Genomic DNA, 21,693 nt, shown 5'->3' with positions numbered 1-21,693 from the left:
GCTTTTCAGTTTCCACAGTAATCCAAGCACATTATCTCATTTGATCTCCACAGGTGCCCTGAAAGGTAAGCAGGTCAGATAGCCCCATTTTCCAGAAGATATGCAAGCACTGCAAGTTAAGTCAGAGCTAGAAGTACTAGAATAGGAACTAAAACCCAGATGAGTGAAACTTTATGTGGCTCCATAGTGCTAAGTTAGCTGTATTTCTGTAAGACAATACCATACTGACTACAGGCTTCCTTTCAAAAATCACATAATTACATTATTCTTTTACCTTTACAATATGATTATAGAAAATTCATCTTTTCTCCTCAACTGAGTGCTTCATAAAATGAAGTTTAATCTGGTAATTAATTTCACTGTTACATGTGTTAAGAGACTACAAAGTTACTATAGTGCCAGATTGCGGCAGCATAACATCTATTGCTCAGTTTCTAAATACTCAGTCAAGCAGCAGAAGTAGTCAAGTGGAGAAACAGTAGAAAATGCAAGTGAATTTTCCAACCTATTTGAAAAGTGAAACTAAGCTACCAATGTCCCAACTGCTCAGTAACATTTTAAAAATGTTATTCTCTACTCTGGATTGTTCCAATTTCAGTATGTCCTGCCATAGTGAGCCAAATGTCCTGTCTTGACAAGTGTTTTGATAATAAAATATTAATGTATAGCTTGAAAAATGAATACCATAAAAATACAATAGACCAGATCCTGTTAGATAAATTAGCTATCCCCATGGGGTCAAATTTAAGTACTGAAAATTATAACCTTAATACCCCTAAATATGTTAATAACTAATTATACCAACTCCCATCAATTCTCCTTCCATAATATCTCACATATACCTCCTTCAGCTTCTCTCTTCTCATACTACTACCTTAAATCATATACACATTATTTCTTTCATGGGTTTTTCTATGAACTTCTTGATAGTCACCCCCAACTCAGTGTCTCTAGCTGACAATCATTTTACATTTTACGGAGTACTGCCAGATTAACCTTCCTGAAGCACACGTACAATCATGACAGTATCCCTTTTCAAAAGTTCCTGTTGCCTTTCCCCTATCTTAAGCTACTGTTTACCAAGGGTTTACTAGGTACCGTTCATCCACTGAGCTAAACACCTCGTATGAAATATCTCATTTAACCCTCACAACCATCTCCTTGCTCAATTTTGTAATTTAGCAAAGATGAGTAACTTGTCCATTGCCAAAAGCTCAATGGCATAGCTGAGCATCAAACTGAAGTCTGTTTGACTCTGGCACTTAACAACTACTCCGTAGAGCACATTTCAAACTTCTTAGCCTGGAATATGGCTCCCCTTGACTTAGTCCAGAATACTTTTCCCACTTTATTTCTCCCTCCTCTGTCTTCCATATCAAACTAAAGGTGACCCTGAACAACACGGCTTTGAATTGCACAGATCCACTTACATGCAGATTTTTTTCAGTAGTAAATGCTACAGTATAACATGATCTGAGGTTGGCTGAATCCACAGATACGGAGGGCAGGCTATAAATTATACTCAGATTTTTGACTGGGCACAGGGGTTGCCCCTAAGCCCCGAGTTTTTCAAGGGTCAGTTGTACTTGCCATTTCCAGTACAAGCCCTGCAATTTCTTTCCTCTGCAACTTTGACTTATTCTTTCTCATACCTGGGGGAAAAGTCCTTTTTGTTCAATTCTTTATCTGTTAAAATTTTCCTCTTCCATTAAATGTCTTATGAAATCTTCCTTAATTCTGCCTGTTCCCATCCACAACCAACCCTACCCTTCCAGGGTACTTAATCTATGCCTCTGCTGTAGCATTTATTTATACATTTCCCTCTCCCCATAAGTTATATTCCACTTTTTAGTTAAGTCACTAATATATCTCCATACTATCTGGTAGATGATTCAATTTACTTTTTTTTTTTTTTTTTTTTGCGGTACGCGGGCCTCTCACTGTTGTGGCCTCTCCCGCCACGGAGCACAGGCTCTGGACGCGCAGGCTCAGCGGCCATGGCTCACAGGCCTAGTCGCTCCGCGGCATGTGGGATCTTCCCGGACCTGGGCACGAACCCGTGTCTCCTGCATCGGCAGGCGGACTCTCAACCACTGCGCCACCAGGGAAGCCCTCAATTTACGTTTTAATGTACATACTCAAGCAAATCAGGTACCCTATTATTTTTTTTTAGTGACATCCTTTCTGGAGCCCTCCAGTCTCCAGTTCTAAACTGGCTATTTTCTTTCTGCCCAGATCCACTCACCATCGTTCTCCATCAGCTCCACATCCAAAAAGGCTGACCTCTACAGACTGTATTACCCATGTTCTCTTGTCCTCTGGCTTCCCATGGGTTCAGCCAGGGGGGAAATACCCATTGGAAAGGAGGAGAGAGTGGTTGGGTTCTTCATCCCCCTCACTTCCTCCTGTAGTTTGGTAGGCGGTATGTTCTTCTAAGGCCACAGTTCTCATCCAGTGGCCGCTCTCTTACAGCAGTAGCTCTTGTAAATGCCAATAATTACTTCCACCTTTGCCCTTTTAGGCCCAGGCTTAGCTGGCTGCCTGCTATTGCTAACCCTGGGTGCTTCACCATCCTTGTTAGCTCCCTTAACCCAACCCACACCTTTGTGAACGGTCCATTGATTAAACTGTCTTCCATTACTCAGGCTGATTTTGCCATCTGTTTTCTGCATGGAATCTGACAAAAACACGCTCCAGTCTGAATTTATTCCCTAAGTCATCTTCATTTGTTCATCCTTACCCTGATAAATTCTCCTCCCCTCTTTCCTCTTTATCTACTCCCTTATTTTTGAGAGACCTTCAATAGCTTCCTCAGAAAGAGTACATGAGGTAAATTTGTTAAGACTATGATTTACGTGGTACTAGAGCAGATCACATCCTCTTTGAGTTATTCTTTTGCATCCCTGCTCCCTACCTTAATTCCTCACAGCTGCTCATGACTTCTGGCTCTGCCAAGGAAATATTTATAGTGAGAATGGCCCTTTTCTTCCAATTAAAGTAGGAAGAAAAAAAAGTAGCATAAATACGTAAAAATATTCACTTTGGTATACGGTTTTTGTGTGTCTGTGTGAATGACCAATCATGTCCAGTGTTGGAAACAATATAGGAAAACAGACATTATGTACTGTTGACTCTTACATATATCAGTACAATGTTAATACAGGACAATTTTGCAACTATATACCAAAAATTTTAAATAAACCTCCACTATCAATTCCTTTTCTAGAAATTTATCCTATAAAGTATGTTTGGAAAAACTGGGATATGTTACTCTACTTTTTCAACTGTAAATTTTAAAAACTCTAAATACAGATCAAGTATTTCCAATGAAAGTTTATCATTCTAATTGAGATGTGCCATCAGTATAAAATACACACTATATTTTGAAGACTCAGTGTGGGGGAAAAAATAAATGTAAAACATCTCATTATTTTTTGTATTTAATACATGTAGAGATGGTAATTTTTTTAGACATTGTGTTAAATAGAATATACTATTAAGGGAGTCCCCTGGTGGTCTAATGGTTAGGATTTCAGGCTTTCACTGCTATGGCCTGGGCTCAATCCCTGGTCAGGAAACTGAGATCCTGCAAGCCATGCAGCGCAGCTAAAAAAAAAGAAAAGAAAAGAAAAGGAATGTCACCTGTTTCTTTCAAAAATTTTTTAATGTGGTTACTAGAGCATGAAGCCCTATATCAACTAACATGGAACAAAGGCAAGTGAATAAATCAGGTTTCCAAATGGTGTTTATATATCATCCCATTTTTATAAATGCACATAAAAATACGTTTATAAAATTACTAACAGAAAATCTGGAAGAATATAGGCAATACTGTTTTCACTTACTATCTCTGAAAAGTAAGGATAACAGACCTCTCAGGTCTCTCTTCTGTACAATTTGGATATCTTAAAAAATATTGACAACAAAAGTATTACTTTCATAATTTGGGAGAGAAAACACACAGATAACACTTTTTTGAAAGAAAAAAACATAGAAACTTTTAAAATTACAACTACCTTCTTAAAGTACATAAAAATTAGCAGAAGCAACAAAGTCCTTTCAAGAGTTCTAGAACCGGGCTTCCCTGGTGGCGCAGTGGTTGAGAGTCCGCCTGCCGATACAGGGGACGCGGGTTCATGCCCCGGTCCGGGAAGATCCCACATGCCGCGGAGCGGCTGAGCCCGTGAGCCATGGCCGCTGAGCCTGCGCGTCCGGAGCCTGTGCTCCGCAACGGGAGAGGCCACAACAGTGAGAGGCCCGCGTACCGTAAAAAAAAAAAAAAAAAAAAAATTTGAGAATGAAGAAGACTGATGAGCATAAAACTGTCACCAAGTTTAGAATCCACTGAACTTTTAGTACTATAGAATTGCTGACTGATGTCTGGGTATGAGTAATGATCTGATTTTGACCAGACAGTCTTAGAAGGCAGGAAAACATAAAGGGGATATTATGCAACAAGAAATAAGAACAAAAGGTCAATCTTAAAGATTACTGTACAGAAATACTATAGTTATGAAGAGTTACTAAACTACACATTCGTGCAACAATGTAAGTACCCATTTGGTACAAAAACATGGGATAGTCGTTGGCAAGAAAAAGACTGCTAAGGCAGAGTCTTTATCCTTAAGGAACTTAAATTCTAGTATGGAAAACAGGGAAGTATACAAGCAAACAAACAAAACCCCTATAGAACTGCAATGGTATTTGGTAAGTGCTATACTACAACTGCAGAAAATGCTATAGGAATTACCTATAGAGGAAGAGCATTCTAAGAAAACTTGTATAAATGGGAAAGAATATAAGACCCAAGACAAATATGAAAGGCTTCCATTACACAAAAGGAAAAAAAGTAAACAAAACACTAATGCAAGCACACAGACATGAGTAAAATGAAACAAATGCTTTCTAAACATAAAATTTTAAATCTCCCTAATGAAACTCAAACTCTACAAACTGTTACTTTTTAAGCCTATTTTAAACATGTGTAGTAAAAATGACCTAGTAAAAATTACCCTAGAATAATGCTTGAGAGTCAATAAGAGAAACTGATAAAGCTGAGTAGAACTTGATCTCACTATATACATAAGCTGTTTATAAATAAAGCAACAAATTGTTTTCCCCCATTCACTTTCACTATTATTTCAGAGATGAAAAAAGCTCTACCTCAACACACAATTATAATTATTCATCACTGACTCAGTCTATGACAACCAATTCACACAATTCCTATAAAACTGCTTAATCAAATTATTGATAATCATACAATTTATTCAAAATATATTTATTAAAACATAATGCAGCTCATTGCTATTCCATGTAAACATCATAAACCAGTTTTGTATTCTTCCTATCTCTTATCTATGGATAAACATTTATGAAGTGCTTAATATACACCAAGTGGTATGCTAATCATTCTTTTTTTCTTAATTTTTATTTTTTTTTTTAAACAGCAGGTTCTTATTAGTTACCCATCTTATACATATTAGTGTATATATGTCAATCCCAATCTCCCAATTCATCACACACACACCCCACCACCACTTTCCCCCCTTGGTGTCCATATGTTTGTTCTCTACATCTCTGTCTCTATTTCTGCCCTGCAATACACTTCATCTGTACCATTTTTCTAGGTTCCATATATATGTGTTAATATACGATATTTGTTTTTCTCTTTCTGACTTACTTCACTCCGTACGACAGTCTCTAGATCCATCCACATCTCTACAAACGACCCAATTCTGTTCAATTTTATGGCTGAGTAATATTCCATTGTATATATGTACCACATCTTCTTTATCCATTCATCTGTTGATGGGCATTTAGGTTGCTTCCATGACCTGGCTATTGTAAATAGTGCTGCAATGAACATTGGGGTGCATGTGTCTTTTTGAATTATGGTTTTCTCAGGGTATATGTCCAGTAGTGGGATTGCTGGGTCATATGGTAGTTCTATTTTTAGGTTTTTAAGGAACCTCCATACTATTCTCCATAGCGGCTGCATCAATTTACATTCCCACCAACAGTGCAAGAGGGTTCCCTTTTCTCCACACCCTCTCCAGCATTTGTTGTTTGTAGATTTTCTGATGATGCCCATTCTAACCGGTGCGAGGTGATACCTCATTATAGTTTTGATTTGCATTTCTCTAATTATTAGTGATGTTGAGCAGCTTTTCATGTGCTTCTTGGCCATCTGTATGTCTTCTTTGGAGAAATGTCTAGCTCTTCTGCCCATTTTGGGATTGGGTTGTGTTTTTAATATTGAGCTGCATGAGCTGTTTATATAGTTTGGAGATTAAACCTTTGTCTGTTGATTGGTTTGCAAATATTTTCTCCTATTCTGAGGGTTGTCTTTTCGTTTTGTTTATGGTTTCCTTTGCTGTGCAAAAGCTTTTAAGTTTCATTAGGTCCCATTTGTTTATTTTTGTTTTTATTTCCATCACTCTAGGAAGTGGATCAAAAAAGATCTTGCTGTGATTTATGTCACAGTGTTCTTCCTATGTTTTCCTCTAAGAGTTTTATAGGGTCCAGTCTTACATTAACATTTCTAATCCATTTTGAGTTTATTTTTGTATATGGTGTTAGGGAGTGTTCTAATTTCATTCTTTTACACATAGCTGTCCAGTTTTCCCAGCACCACTTATTGAAGACACTGTCTTTTCTCCACTGAACATCCTTGCCTCCTTTGTCATAGATTAGTTGACCATAGGTGCATGGGTTTGTCTCTGGGCTTTCTATCCTGTTCCACTGATCTATATTTCTGTTTTTGTGCCAGTACCATACTGTCTTGATTACTGTAGCTTTGTAGTATAGTCTGAAGTCCGGGAGCCTGATTCCTCCAGCTCCATTTTCTTCCCTCAAGACTGCTTTGGCTATTTGGGGTCTTTTGTGTCTCCATACAAATTTTAAGATTTTTTGCTCTAGCTCTGTAAAAACATGCCATTGGGAATTTGATAGGGATTGCACTGAATCTGTAGATTGCTCTGGGTAGTGTAGTCATTTTCACAAAATTGACTCTTCCAATCGAAGAACATGGTTTCTCTCTCCATCTGTTTGTATCATCTTTAATTTCTTTCATCAGTGTCTTATAGTTTTCTACATACAGGTCTCTTCTCTTCCTAGGTAGGTTTATTCTTAGGTATTGTATTCTTTCTGTTGCAGTGGTAAATGGGAGTGTTTCCTTAATTTCTCTTTCAGATTTTTCACCATTAGTGTATAGGAATGCAAGAGATTTCTGCGCATTAATTTTGTATCCTGCAACTTTACCAAATTCATTGATTAGCTCTAGTAGTTTTCTGGAAGCATCTTTAGGATTTTCTATGTATAGTATCATGTCATCTGCAAACAGTGACAGTTTTACTTCTTCTTTTCCAATTTGTATTCCTTTTATTTCATTTTCTTCTCTGATTGCCATGGCTAGGACTTCCAAAACTATGTTGAATAATAGTGGCGAGAGTAGACATCCTTGTCTTGTTCCTGATCTAAGAGGAAATGCTTTCAGTTTTTCACCATTGAGAAAGATGTTTGCTGTGGGTTTGTCGTATATGGCCTTTATTCTGTTGAGGTAGGATCCCTCTGTGCCAAATTTTTGGAGAGTTTGTATCATAAATGGGTGTTGAATTTTGTCAAAAGTTTTTTCTGCATCCACTGAGATGATCATATAGTTTTTTTTCTTCAGTTTGTTAATATGGTGTATCATTGATTGATTTACATATACTGAAGAATCCTTGTGTCCCTGGGATAAATCCCACTTGATTGTGGTGTATGATCCTTTAAATATGTTGTTGGATTCTGTCTGCTAGTATTTTGTTAAGGATTTTTGCATCTGTATTCATCAGTGATATTGGTCTGTAATTTTGTTTTTTTGTAGTATCTTTGTCTGGTTTTTGTATCAGGGTGATGGTGGCCTCATAGAATGAGTTTGGGAGTGTTCCTTCCTCTGCAATTTTTTGGAACAGTTTGAGAAGGATGTGTGTTAGCTCTTCTCTAAATGTTTGATAGAATTCACCTGTGAAGCCATCTGGTCCTGGACTTTTGTTTGTTGGGAAGGTTTTTAATCACAGTTTCAATTTCATTACTTGTGATTGGTCTGTTCATATTTTCTATTTCTTCCTGGTTCAGTCTTGGAAGTTTACGCCTTTCTAAGAATTTTTCCATTTTTTCCAGGTTGTCCATTTTATTGGCATAGAGTTGCTTGTAGTAGTTTCTTAGTATGCTTTGTATTACTGTGGTGTGTGCTGTAACTTCTCTTTTTTCATTTCTAATTTTATTGATTTGAGTCCTCTCCCTCTTTTTCTTGATGAGTCTGGCTAAATATTTATCAATTTTGTTTATCTTCTCAAAGAACCAGCTTTTAGTTTTACTGATCTTTGTTATTATTTGTTTCTATTTCATTTACTTCTGCTCTGATCTTTATGATTTCTTTCCTTCTACTAACTTTGGGTTTTGTTTGTTCTTCTTTTCCTAGTTCCTTTAGGTGTAAGGTTAGATTGTTTATTTGACATTTTTCTTGTTAACTTGAGGTAGGCTTGTATTGCTATAAACTTCCCTCTTAGGACTACTTTTGCTGCATCCCATAGGTTTTGGATTGTTGTGTTTTCATTGTGATTTGTCTCTAAGTATTTTTTTATTTCCTCTTTGATTTCTTCAGTGTTCTCTTATTTAGTAACGTATTGTTTAGCCTCCATGTGTTTGTATTTTCTTTACAGATTTTTTCCTGTAATTGATATCTAGTCTCATAGTGTTGTGGTCGGAAAAGATACTTGATACAATTTCAATTTTCTTAAATTTACCAAGGCTTGATTTGTGACCCAAGATATGATCTACCCTGGAAAATGTTCCATAAGCACTTGAGAAGAAAGTGTAATCTGCTGTTTTGGGATGGAATGTCCTATAAATATCAATGAAATCTATCTGGTCTATTGTGTCATTTAAAGCTTGTGTTTCCTTATTAATCTTCTGTTTCAATGATCTGTCCATTGGTGTAAGTGAGGTGTTAAACTCCCCCACTATTACTGTGTTACTGTCAATTTCCTCTTTTATAGCTGTTAGCAGTTGCCTTATGTGGTGCTCCTATGTTGGGTGCACATATATTTATAATTGTTATATCTTCTTCTTGGATTGATCCATTGATCATTATGTAGTGTCCTTCCTTGTCTCCTGTAACATTCTTTATTGTAAAGTCTGTTTTAATTGATATGAGTATTGCTACTCCAGCTTTCTTTTGATTTCCATTTGCATGGAATATCATCTTCCATCCTCTCACTTTCAGTCTGTATGTGTCCGTAGGTCTGAAGTGGGTCTCTTGTAGACAGCATATAGATGGGTCTTATTTTTGTATCCATTCAACGAGCCTGTCTTTTGGTTGGAGCATTTAATCCATTCATGTTTAAACTAATTATCAATATGTATGTTTCTATTACCATTTTCTTAATTGTTATGCGTTTGTTTTTGTGGGTCTTTTTCTTCTCTTGTGTTTCCTGCTTAGAGAAATTCCTTTAGCATTTGTTGTAGAGCTGGTATGGTGGTGCTGAATTCTCTTAGCTTTTGCTTGTAAAACTTTTGATTTCTCCGTCGAATCTGAATGAGATCCTCGCCAGGTAGAGTAATCTTGGTTGTAGGTTCTTCCCTTTCATCACTTTAAATATATCGTGCCACTCCCTCTTGCTTGTAGTTTCTGGTTAGAAATCAGCTGTTAACCTTATGGGAGTTGCCTTGCATGTTATTTTTCATTTTGCCCTTGTTGATGTCAATAATTTTTCTTTGTCTTTAATTTTTGTCAATTTGATTACTATGTGTCTCGGCATGTTTCTCCTTGGGTTTATCCTCCCTGGACTCTCTGTGCTTCCTGGACTTGGGTGGCTATTTCCTTTCCCATTTAGGGAAGTTTTTAACTATAATCTCTTCCAATATTTTCTCAGGTCCTTTCTCTCTCTCTTCTCCTTCTGGGACCTCTATAATGCGAATGTTGTTATGTTTAATGTTGCCCCAGAGGTCTCTTAGGCTGTCTTCATTTCTTTTCATTCGTTTTTCTTTATTCTGTTACGTGGCAGTGAATTCCACCATTCTGTCTTCCAGGTCACTTATCCGTTCTTCTGCCTCATTTATTCTGCTATTGATTCCTTCTAGTGTATCTTTCACTTCAGTTATTGTATTGTTCATCTCTGTTTGTCTGTTCTTTTAATTATTCTAGGTGTTTGTTCTTTAATTATCCTAGGTCTTTGCTAAACATTTCTTGCATCTTCTTGATCTTTGCCTCCATTCTTTTTCCGAGGTCCTGGATCATCTTCACTATCATTATTCTGAATTCTTTTTCTGGAAGGTTGCCTTTCTCCACTTCATTTAGTTTTCTGGGGTTTTATCTTGTTCCTTCATCTGGTACATAGCCCTCTGCTTTTCATCTTATCTATCTTTCTGTGAATGTGTTTTTTGTTCCACAGGCTGCAGGATTGAAGCTCTTCTTGCTTCTGCTGTCTGCCCTCTCGCTAATCATTCTTGATACATCATCTCAATTAACCCTCAAAATAAAGACTCTGAAGGGGATCAGAATATTCCACCCCAAAATGTGACACTGGCATAAGGATTATTGTGAGCTAAAGGCAATTAAGAAACAGACACAGGAAAAAAAAACTGTCCTCCCCTATCAGGCTTAAAAAGCACAGCATAAATTTCCCTTTTTAAAGCTAGCATGAATTTCCATTTGTAAAGGTACCATAAAGAGGACCTCAACCCTGGGAGTTGACTCTTATCAAATCAGATGACACCAACTTAAATCTGCATAACAAACCTTACTAAAATAACCTTTATATTCGTTAGTTCCCCCCACATAATTACCTTCCCACAATTTACAGCCCCTAAAAGCCTCTTTTCCTTTGTCTTGTCTGGATTCCACAATTTATCATTCAGTCTCTCTGCTTCTTTGGTCTTCAATTCTTTTCTTTGAAGGTCTCCATATGCATAAGTAATAAACCATTTCTCCTGTTAATCTGTCTTTTGTCAGTTTAATTTACAGGGCCCCAGAAAATGAACGTAGGAGGAAAGAGAAAAAGGTTTTTCCTCCCCTAAAGCCTTCTGAATCAGGCACAAGTACAACCCCCCACAAGTACAACATTCCTTATTCTGCAGATAACTAATCAGATTTTCACAGGTAAACTTGCCCAGAGTCACACACAAGTCAAGAAGGGTCAAGAAGGCATTTCAGCACAAGTCTGACTCCATAGTCTGAGTACTTCATCGGCGCAAGGTTTGTAACTATAATGTCTATCAGTAAGAGCCCACAAAAAAGCAAGACAAAGCCATGAACACATTCATCTGTTCATATTTATATCTTTGTAAATAAAGTGAATCAAGAACCCTCCACCCATAATTAAACACACTTACAGCCAAAAGAGGATAAATGGAATTGTTTTGAATCTCAAATTCTCTCAGGTTACAGGAGGTAACTAGATTAGAACAGTCTCTGGGATGAAACTCACAAGTAAGGCTAAGGTTTAACAAGTAAATGATTAAAAAGTGCAAACTGATAACATGCACCTACCTTGTACCATATTAAGCAGTGAGATACTAAAATAAAAAGACATAGCCCCTACCCTTAAGGAGCTTACAATTTACAGGTTCAAAGTTCTTCACTTTAATTCAAGTACAATTTAAACACTAAATTAAAGATGGTTTTCCCAAAAAAAGATCTTAATCTTACCAAAAAGACAGTGTTAAACAAGGTAAGTCTTAAGGCAGGCTAAAATACAAAGTAGAAGAATCCAAGGGCTTTGGAGTCAAACTGAATTCAAATACCTGCTATCAGTTACAATAGGACTCTGGATAAAATAATCTCTCTGAGCCTCTGTTCAGTCACAAAGTTGTTAATGTTTAAAACTATATACAGGGCTTCCCGGGTAGTACAGTGGTTAAGAATCCACCTGCCAATGCAGGGGACACGGATTCGAGCCCTGGTCCAGGAAGATCCCACGTGCTGCGGAGCAACTAAGACCATGCACCACAACTACTGAAGCCCACGCGGTTAGAGCCCTTGCTCCACAACAAGAGAAGCCACTGCCATGAGAAGCCCACACACCTCAACGAAGAGTAGCCCCTGCTCCCTGCAACTAGAGAAAGCCCGCATGCAGCAATGAAGGCCCAATGCAGCCAAAAACAAATAAATAAAATAAATGTATTTAAAAAACAACTATATACAAAGGATATAGCATACTGCATGACACATTAAGAGATGGGGCAAGGGATACAGTTCTGGGTAGGAGTTAGGGGAAAGCAAAAAGTACTGTAATTTAGCCAAATGCACTACTACTCTCACTATAAAATTTAAGTATAAAAGGGTAAGATGTAAAGTATAAAAGGATAAGACATAAAAGGAACACTATCCCTTTAGATGCCTACAAAGAACCATCAAATTTCCTTTCATAAACTCTTAGGTATCTACTGATTACTCTTAAGTGAATCATTATTTTGAAAAACACCTGCAGCTTATTTGTATAGTTCTCAGACAAATCACTTGGATCAGAGGTTTAACTCTGGGGTTCATGATCTAATTTCCATGAATTCCCTGATATGCACAACAGTGTGTGTGTTGTGGGGGACAGGGCCAAACGACCATAAGACTCACAAAAGATTAACAGACAGTTAAGTTTACATGTCCAATATTTATAAAGTAGAGTTTTCAATGTGGGGCAATTTGAAGAAACTCAATAGTTTACGCTAAAAGAGTATGGCATTATCTAGTAAGTTGACCATTCCCCTATGCTATCATCCAGCAATTTCACTCCTAATTATATACTTTGAACAGTGATGTCAATAGAACTTTCTGCAATAATGGAAATATTCTATATCTGCATGGTGCAATAATAACATAGCCACTGGCCATATATGGTTATGAAGCACTTGAAATGTGGCTAGTGTAACTGAAGAGCTGAATTTTTAATTTTAGTTAATTTAAATTTAAATAGTCATGATTGGGATTGACATATATACACTAATATGTAGAAAACAGATAACTAATAAGAACCTGCTGTATAAAAAAATAAATGAAATTCAAAGATAAATAAATAAATAGTCATGTGGCTAATGGCTACCATACTAGAGAGCACAGCCCTAGAAAAACACATGTACATATTAACCTTGATAGACTAAACGTGCAAGGACATTCATGGTAACATTACTCATAATAACCAAAAGCTAGAAACTCACCAACAGTAATACAGTTAAATAAACTGATATATTATTTTTTTAAATAAACTTATAATTCTGTAACATTATAAGTACAATCCTACAATTTATTTGCATATTATTTGAGCAATTCTCTGACTCTGCCCGTTTCAAACAACTATTAAATTCTCTTAATCCAACCTAATCTCTAAGGGACTGTCCATACTTATTTCAAAGTCAGACCTCTGAGGGCAGTGACTTTATCTAATACTTCTCTATATCCTGCCCAAAGTCTTCACATTGTAAGTATTCAGTATTTACCTATAATTTTCTGAATAAACTAGTTAGGAAATCTGAGGCAGACAAAAGTGTGCAAAAGTGAACGATGATTACTTGTAGAACAAAGGAAAACCAACTCCTTATACATAAATATCATACAGATAATATAACCAATGTAAAGCAGAATTTTTAAAATCTGCTTAAAAACAGCGAACTTTTCTTTCATATTAAGTATAATACAATTATATTCTAAGCTGTAACTGTATTTAAATAATAATATAAAGTTTTCTTAGTAAAATTTGATAAGACTTTGCAACAGCTTCTGTTTAAGCTTTAGGGGGAAAATGGAGAACGTGGGACAAGAAAACTAGATTTCTGGGAGTCCAGATGCAGGTGATAACAGAGCTAACAAACCAGGCAATGGTGCAATGAAAAGAGTACTAGAAAGATTATGCATCTGGTATGTGAGATCCAACCCTAGTCCTGCCACCAACTACTGGCGCAAAATTATTTCAACATCCACCTATGTGGCATCTCTGCCTCTGATCTGTGAAGGAGCACAAAATTTTTTTTTGGAGGGGAGTTAAAAATGTCGAATCCAGCTTTATCTTGAAAGTAACTCAGAAAGAAAGAAAAACAACTTTCTGACGCTTCCCTTATGTCCCAAACATTACACAAAAATGAGTACCTAAATATGGGTACTTTTTAAGTACAACCAAATCCTAGCAGAGCACCTAGTTCAGTTCACTCACAGGAGGCAGTCAATTAACTTAAATGAATGCAGTCTTAAAGGCACTTCTGAAGCACACAAAATACAGAAAACCTACTTCTTAGGTCAAATCAAAGTAATGCATTTTAAGTGACATTATCAAACATTTTTTGTGACAATGTAAAATCTTCAAAACATGAAATTATATTTCAACACAAATTCTCAATTTTTTTCATGTGAAGTTTCTGATACTATTGTGAAACCAAACACTTGTTATAACTTATATGGCCAAAAAGCATAATTCAAAAGACAATTTAGCTATAAACACAACTATAATTTCTAATATTTGGAATAACTAATTAGATATACTACACACTGTAAAATAATATAAAATGGTGGGGTGGTGGGAGCAAATATTTATTGAGTATCTACTATGTGTCAGAATATTTTGCTCAGTGCCTTCCATACCCTATTCTTAACCTTTTAAATCATCTTCCGAGGTGGCCACATGTTAAAGATAAGGAAAGTGAGGGCTTGGCTGGGAATTAGAGCATGGAATAACCTCCCAACTCAGCTGACCCTAAGGGTCTTTCTGCTACATTACTATAATTATTTTCATTTCTCCTGCTAACTTTTTGCCCAAAACCAAAGTAGGCAAACTAAGCCCACAGGCCAAATCAAGGCATACTCTGATTTTAATAAACAAAGTTTTACTGGAACACAGTCACATTCGTTTGGCCATCTTTGCACTGTAACAGCAGAGTTGAGGACCTGCAACAGAAATTATATGATCTGCAAAGCTTAAAATATTCACTATCTTGCCCTTTAAAGAAATCTGTCAACCCCTGCCTTAAAGGATCAATACTGCCAAGAACCTCAGAGGCCTCAAAACTTCGATGTTTAGGGTCTTTGAGACAACTAATAACTTAAGAAGGAACTTTAAAATTATGTGGGAGAAATTGCTTGAATTTTTATAGTGATTACATCATATGATAAGCCCAAATTTATAAAAATGATAAAATTAAACAGCTTGACTATGAAGTTACTGAAACCTTATTCTTCTTTTTTTTTTAAGCCGCGCTGCACAGCATGCCGGATTTCAGTTCCCCGATCAGGGATCGAACCTGTGCCCCCGGCAGTGGAAGCACAGAGTCCTAACCACTGGACCACCAGGGAACTCCCCATGAAACCTTATTCTTAATAATTAAACTGTCTTCTGTAGTCTGAACTGATGGAGGAAAAATTTCACAATTCAACATACTAAAGAATATTTAATAAGCATGCATCTTTCTACTATGTACCCACATTTTTCATGAAAGAATATCTTCAGTATAGCAAAACAGAGCCTGGCTTTTTCTTATAAGTACTTTATTTTATATTTCACTTCACATTTTTTAATACGTTCACTTAATTCATTATACTTGGACCAAGCCAAACATTTATGTGATCACTCAAGGGTCTATTATTGATCTTCCGGTGTTGAGGAAGGAGCCTGTTTTTTTCCTGTGGTTGTTTTCATTCCAAGCAAAAAAAATCTCCTAATTAAATCATTTTATCTTCATTCAAAATATACTTACTATCCAAATACATTTAAACAACTTGCCTAAATTAAGCCAGCATGAGGAATGCTTGATTACAGTGTCACAAATAATATTTCCTTTCTCCATTTAGTAATTTTAAATAAGAGTCCTCCAGTGGTACAGTGTATAAACTCCAGTATAGACAGATCAAGAAAACTTAAGTCCTACCAACATGTAAAATTTACACAACTGTTAATGAATACCTTGATTTATCTGACTTTATAAACACTTTGGTTCACAAAATCTTATGTTCAGTTTCCTTGTTTATTTTTAAGAAAAATGTTAATGTCAAAGAAAAATAATCCAAAATGATTTAGTTTGTAACAACGCTGGCGTTATTCCCAGAAACATGCAAGGCTGCAACAACATTTAAAAATTAATTAGTGTAATTCACCATATTAACAGATTAAAGAAAAAAATTCAAATGGTCACCTCAATAGATGCAGAAAAGCATCTGACAAAATTCAACATCCATTCATGATTTAAAAAAAAAAAACCCAAACCCTCAGCAACCTCAGAACAGAAGGAAACTTCCTTAACCTGATTTAGAGAATCTACAAAATGACCCATATCTAACATTATATTTTAAAGGTGAAAGACTGAATGCTTTAAGATTGTGAACAAGGCAAGGATGTTCCCTTTCAACACTCCTAATCAATATCTCACTGGAACTCCTAGACTGCAAAGTCAAGAAAAAGAAAAGACATACATATTAGAAAGAAACATTTCTCTATTCATAGATGACATGACTATCTCCAGAAACATTTCTCTATTCATAGATGACATGACTATATCCTTAGACAAATCCCAAGAAATATACAGGAAAAAGCTCCTAAAAGTTATAAATGAGTTTAGTAAAAACGCAGGATACAAAGTCAACATACAAAAATCAATTATACTAGCAATGATCAATTGGAAACCCAAGTTTTTTTTTTTTTTTGAAACCCAAGTTTTTAAAAATGATCATTTACAATAGGACTAAAAAACTGAAATGCTTAGGTATACATCTAATATCTGCAGGATCTACATGTTGAAAACTACAAAACATTCATGAAAGAAATCAAAGACTTAAACAAATGGAGAGAAATACCATGTTCATAGACTGGAAAACTCTACCTTGTTAAGATGTCAATTATCAAGTTAATCTACAGATTTAATACAGTCTCAATCAAAATCCTAGCAGAATTTTTTTTGATATATCAACAAGCTGATTCTAAAATTTAAGCAAAAGAACTAAAAGAGCTAAAACAGTTTTGAAGGAAAAACAAGTTGGAGAACTCACATTACCTGATTTCAAGCCTTAATTTTAAAGCTATATTAATCAAGACACTATGATATTGGCAAAAAAAAATAGATCAATGGAACACAGGAGTCTAGAAATAGACCCACACAAATGTAGTCAAATGGTTTTTGACCAAGAGACAAAGGCAATTCAATGGAGAAGAATAGTCTTTTCAACAAATGGTCATGGAACAACTGAATAAACGAAACTCAACCTAAACCTTTCTTTATATAAAAATTAACTCAGGACTTCCCTGGTGGCACAGTGGTTAAGAATCCGCTTGCCAATGCAGGGGACATGGGTTTGAGGCCTGGTCCAGGAAGATCCCACATGCCACGGAGCAACAAAGCCTGTGGGCCACAACTACTGAGCCTACGCTCTGGAGTCCAAGAGCCACAAATACTGAGTCCGCATGCCTAGAACCCGTGCTCCTCAACAAGAGAAGCCACCGCAATGAGAAGCCCACACACCACAACCAAGAGTAGCCCCTGCTCGCCGCAACTAGGGAAAGCCTGCGCATAACAACGAAGACCCAACGCAGCCAAAAATAAAAAGAAGAAAATTCAATTTAAAAATGGGAAAAGATTTGGAATTTGGACACTTCACCAAAGAAGATATACAGATGGCAAATAAGCAAAGAAGAGATGATCATCATCATTATTCATGAGAAAAATGCAAATAAAAACCCCAATGAAATACTGCTATATACCTATTAGAGTGACTAAAATTAAAAAGGTTGATCATACCAAGTGTTGATGAGGATGTAAAGTAACTGGAACACTCATACACTGCCAGTGGGACTACAATTCAGCCTCTTTGGAAAACCAGTTTTACAGTGTGTAGTTTCCTATGCTGCTTTAACAAATTACCACACATTTAGTGGCTTAAAACAACGTAAATTTATTATTCTCACGTTCTGTAGGTTAAATATCTGACACAGGTCTCTCTGGGCTAAAATCAAGTTGCTGGCAGAGCTACAGTCTTTTCTGGGAGTTCTAAAGGTTAATCCATTTCCTGGCCTTTTCCTGCTTTTAGAGACCACCACATGCCTTAGCTTGTGCCCCAAATTCTCCAACCTCAAAACTAAGAACTCTGCATTTCTGTCCCTGCTTTCGTTGTTAACATCTTTCTGACTCTATCTTCTCTTTCCCCTTTAAGGACCGTCAGGATACACCAGCACAGCATCTGGATAATCCCAGGATAAACTCCCTATTTTAAAGTCAGTTGATTAATTCCATCTGCAACTTTCATTCACCTTTGCCATGTAACCTAATTTATTCACAGGTTCTAGGGATTAGAACATCTTTGTGGGCCATTATTCGGCCCACCACAGTTTTTTTTTTTAAATAAACATACACTTCCCAGAAATTTCACTTGAAGGTGCTTATCCAAGAGAAATGAAGGCTTATGTTCACGTAAAAACCTGTTGGCAAAGATTTATAGCAGCTTTATTCATAGTCCAAACAAACAAACAAAAAACTCAAATGTCTTTCAACTGGTGGATGGATAAATAAATTGTGATACATCCATACAATGGAATACTACATTCAGCAATACAACAGAAGGAACTGCTGATACACTCAACAACAGGGACGGCCACTCAGATGTATTACGCTAAATGAAAGAAGCCAGACTCAAAAGGCTAAACACTGTATGATTCCATTACCTGATATTCTAGAAAAGACAAACTACAGGGAAAGACAACATCAGATGCCAGGGGTTAAGGGTGGGGGAAGAGCTGACTACAAAAGAGCAGCTCAAGGAAATTGCAGGTGCTGGAACTGTTGTGTATCTTGACTTTGGTAGTTGCACAGCTCTATGCATTTGTCAAGACAACTGTACAACAAAAAGAGTTAATTTCACTTCACGTAAATTAAAAATAAAGTTAAAACCTCTGTGAAAGAAGGAAAATAATTATATCATTTGTCACCCATCAGATTGGCACAAATTTAAAAATCTGACAATGCCAATCTGACAATTCCAAGTTTGGACAAGGATGACTCATATACTGTTGGCAGGTATGTAAATTGTTACAACTTTAGAGGATAATTTGGCCGCAGCTAGTAAAGTTGAAAATGCACATCAACCTATGGTCCAGCAATTCATTCTAGGGAAAACTTCACAAATGTGCTTAAGGGGATATGCACAGGGATGTTCATTAAACATTGTTTGAAATATTGAAAAACTGAAAACAACCCTTCAGTCAGGGAATGAATTAATTGTGGTTAGTGGTTATTTAAAAAAGAAAAGGAAAGAAAATGCAAGATGGAAAAAAAAATCAAAGAAGGGTAACTTATTGGTTTGTTTATTTAACAATAGTATATAGTCAAAAGAACACTGTACTTGGAATCTGAAGGCAAGCACTTAGTTCCAACTCTGCCACTAACTAGTCTGTCTATAAACCTCACCTTCCTTTTCCTGGAAAATGAAGAGGTTAGACTATACAAAGACTAAGATTATTTCCAACTCAACAAGAACACTGATACAAGAAAATGGACCAACTTTCTTGGCATGTCTGTGATGAGCTTTTTAATCATATAATAATAATTTAGAAAGACCATACAAACTCCTAAACTCACCCTACTGACTTGGGTAACCTTCATATCCTTTTGCATTTTAACATTCTAAACAAGTTAATATTAATGAGTCCACCTTGTCAAGTTCAGATCAGTCTGGCCAAAAGTCATTGAAGTACATGGTAAGATTTACTTGATTTTGTTTTAACAAAGATAAAATGACAAATTGCTTTCCGTATTTTTTGCCTGTTTCACCTACAGTGTTCCTATATTATAATTTAATAGCTTTCACCTGCTACAATAGTATAGACAGCCTTTTAAAACTTATAGGGACTTCCTAGTGGCACAGCGGTTAAGAATCCGCCTGCCAATGCAGGGGACATGGGTTCCAGCCCTGGTCCGGGAAGATCCCACATGAGCAGAGAAACTAAGTAAGCCCGTGCGCCACAACTACTGAGCCTGCGCTCTAGAGCCCGCGTGCCACAACTACTGAGCCCGCAAGCCACAACCACTGAGCCCGCAAGCCACAACCACTGAAGCCTGCACGCCTAGAGCCCGTGCTCCTCAACATGAGAAGCCACCGCAATGAGAAGCCCGCACACCGCAACGAAGAGTAGCCCCCACTCGCTGCAACTAAAGAAAGCCTGCTCTCGGCAACGAAGACCCAACGCAGCAATTAAAAAAAAAAAAAAAATTGTAATATGCCAAGTCCACAGGAATCTAGTAAAAAATCAGTAGTTCATAATCCAAAAAGCTTATTTAACAATTTCATTATCCCAGTACTAATACTTCAAAGACACTAATAACCAACATGCCATTTGTTCCTATTGCAGAATTTATTACGTTATTAATTTCCGGTATAATCCAAAGGCATAATTAGAATACTATCATTAACATATACACTTAAAAAAAAACAGAAATATTAACTCCTTTCACCTTGTCATTAAAATCAAACTTTCAAAATTCTTGTGCTACAGGCTTTCCAAATCTAAATTCTCACAATCCTAAACGAGTATGGAGACAAAACACACACTATGTACTACGAGAAACCTTCTGGCTATCAGATTTTAATTTCAGCGCCAAATGCCAAGAAAAACCTTTCGACCGAAACCTAAATTCGAACACCTTACCGTATGTCAATCAACTAAACAGAGGTGAGTTATTATCATTAGGAAGTTACATAATTTGCACCAAAGATTGTTTAAAGCCTCTAATTAAAAGCAGCTTAAAACAATTTACAGGCTTCAAAGCTCACCTTGCAAACTTAGAGTAAATTATCAGAAACCATGAAGAAGATTAGGCTCTTCTTGAAATGGTTACGAGGAAGCAAGTTGTTTATTTGTTTAAAGAATGCAGCGAGCAGCCGAATACCAGCAGCTGAGTCGGGCAGAGAAACGCCAACTACATTCCGTCTTCTAAAGAAAAGTGTTCTTCGCCCCGCCGATCTCCCGGACCCTGCCTGGAGGGAGTCAGGAGAGTCGCGAACTCGGGAGCGCGGGCGCAGAGAGAAGGCGCCTCCCTGCACCTCGGGCCGGCCGGGCAGGAGCCCCCGCCGAGGTAAGTCGTTCACCAAGCCAGAGGGAGCGGGCACCGCCAGACAGCGTTCCTCCGAGGGACAAAGGTTGGGCTCACGCCCTCCGCTGCCGGCCCGGCGCCGGCTGCCTGCAGCAGCCCGGGGTCCCGCCCGGGCCCGGCGCGTGGGGGAGGGGGTGAGCCCGGCTGCCCCTCCCCCGGCCGCTCGCTGGGACCTGTTGATTAAGACCTCCACACCGAGCCGCTGCCGGTCCGCCTCTTACCTCCGCGCCACGGCGGCCGCCGCTTCTCCCGCCCTGGCCTCTCCCAAACACTGCAGAAACGACAGTTCCCCCGCGGCACTTAAAATACCGGATAAAGAATCCAGAAACTCGCGATTCCCCACCTCACAATCCTTAGTCCCCGCCCCCGCCCCACCGCCAGTCGCCGCCGTCGCCGCAGCCGCCCCCGCCGCCCCCAGCGACTCCACCTCGAGACCGCGCACGCGCTCCCGGCGCTGTTAGGCAGAGAGCCTGGCGGGGTTCGCCCAATCCCGAGCCGGCGCGGAGAAAGGGCCCGCTCATTGGTCCGCTCCGCAGCTCCGGGGGCCGGATCGCACACGCACTCGTGCGCCTCAAGTGGAAAAAGCGAAGTTCTTCGCGC

The 21,693-nt window shown here is 37.8% G+C and overlaps 1 protein-coding gene across 7 annotated transcripts in view; it reads right to left on the bottom strand.

The window, feature by feature from the left end:
• PALS1 (protein associated with LIN7 1, MAGUK p55 family member) overlaps nt 1–21,468 on the bottom strand; it is a 102,668-nt gene extending 81,200 nt beyond the window's left edge. For 3 of the 7 annotated variants that reach the window (XM_049706382.1, XM_049706385.1, XM_049706386.1), the window contains exon 1: nt 21,315–21,468. The gene's annotated coding sequence lies outside the window, so the exon portion shown is untranslated. The other 4 variants (XM_049706383.1, XM_049706387.1, XM_004262141.3 and 1 more) reach the window with 3 other exon arrangements.
• Nucleotides 21,469–21,693: the final 225 nt, after the last annotated feature.

This window comes from Orcinus orca, chromosome 2, assembly GCF_937001465.1.
Source record: "Orcinus orca chromosome 2, mOrcOrc1.1, whole genome shotgun sequence".
In the NCBI taxonomy this organism is placed as follows: Eukaryota; Metazoa; Chordata; class Mammalia; order Artiodactyla; family Delphinidae; genus Orcinus; species Orcinus orca.
Note: the sequence above shows the minus strand (reverse complement) of the source record. Positions and strands in the feature narration are given on the sequence as shown.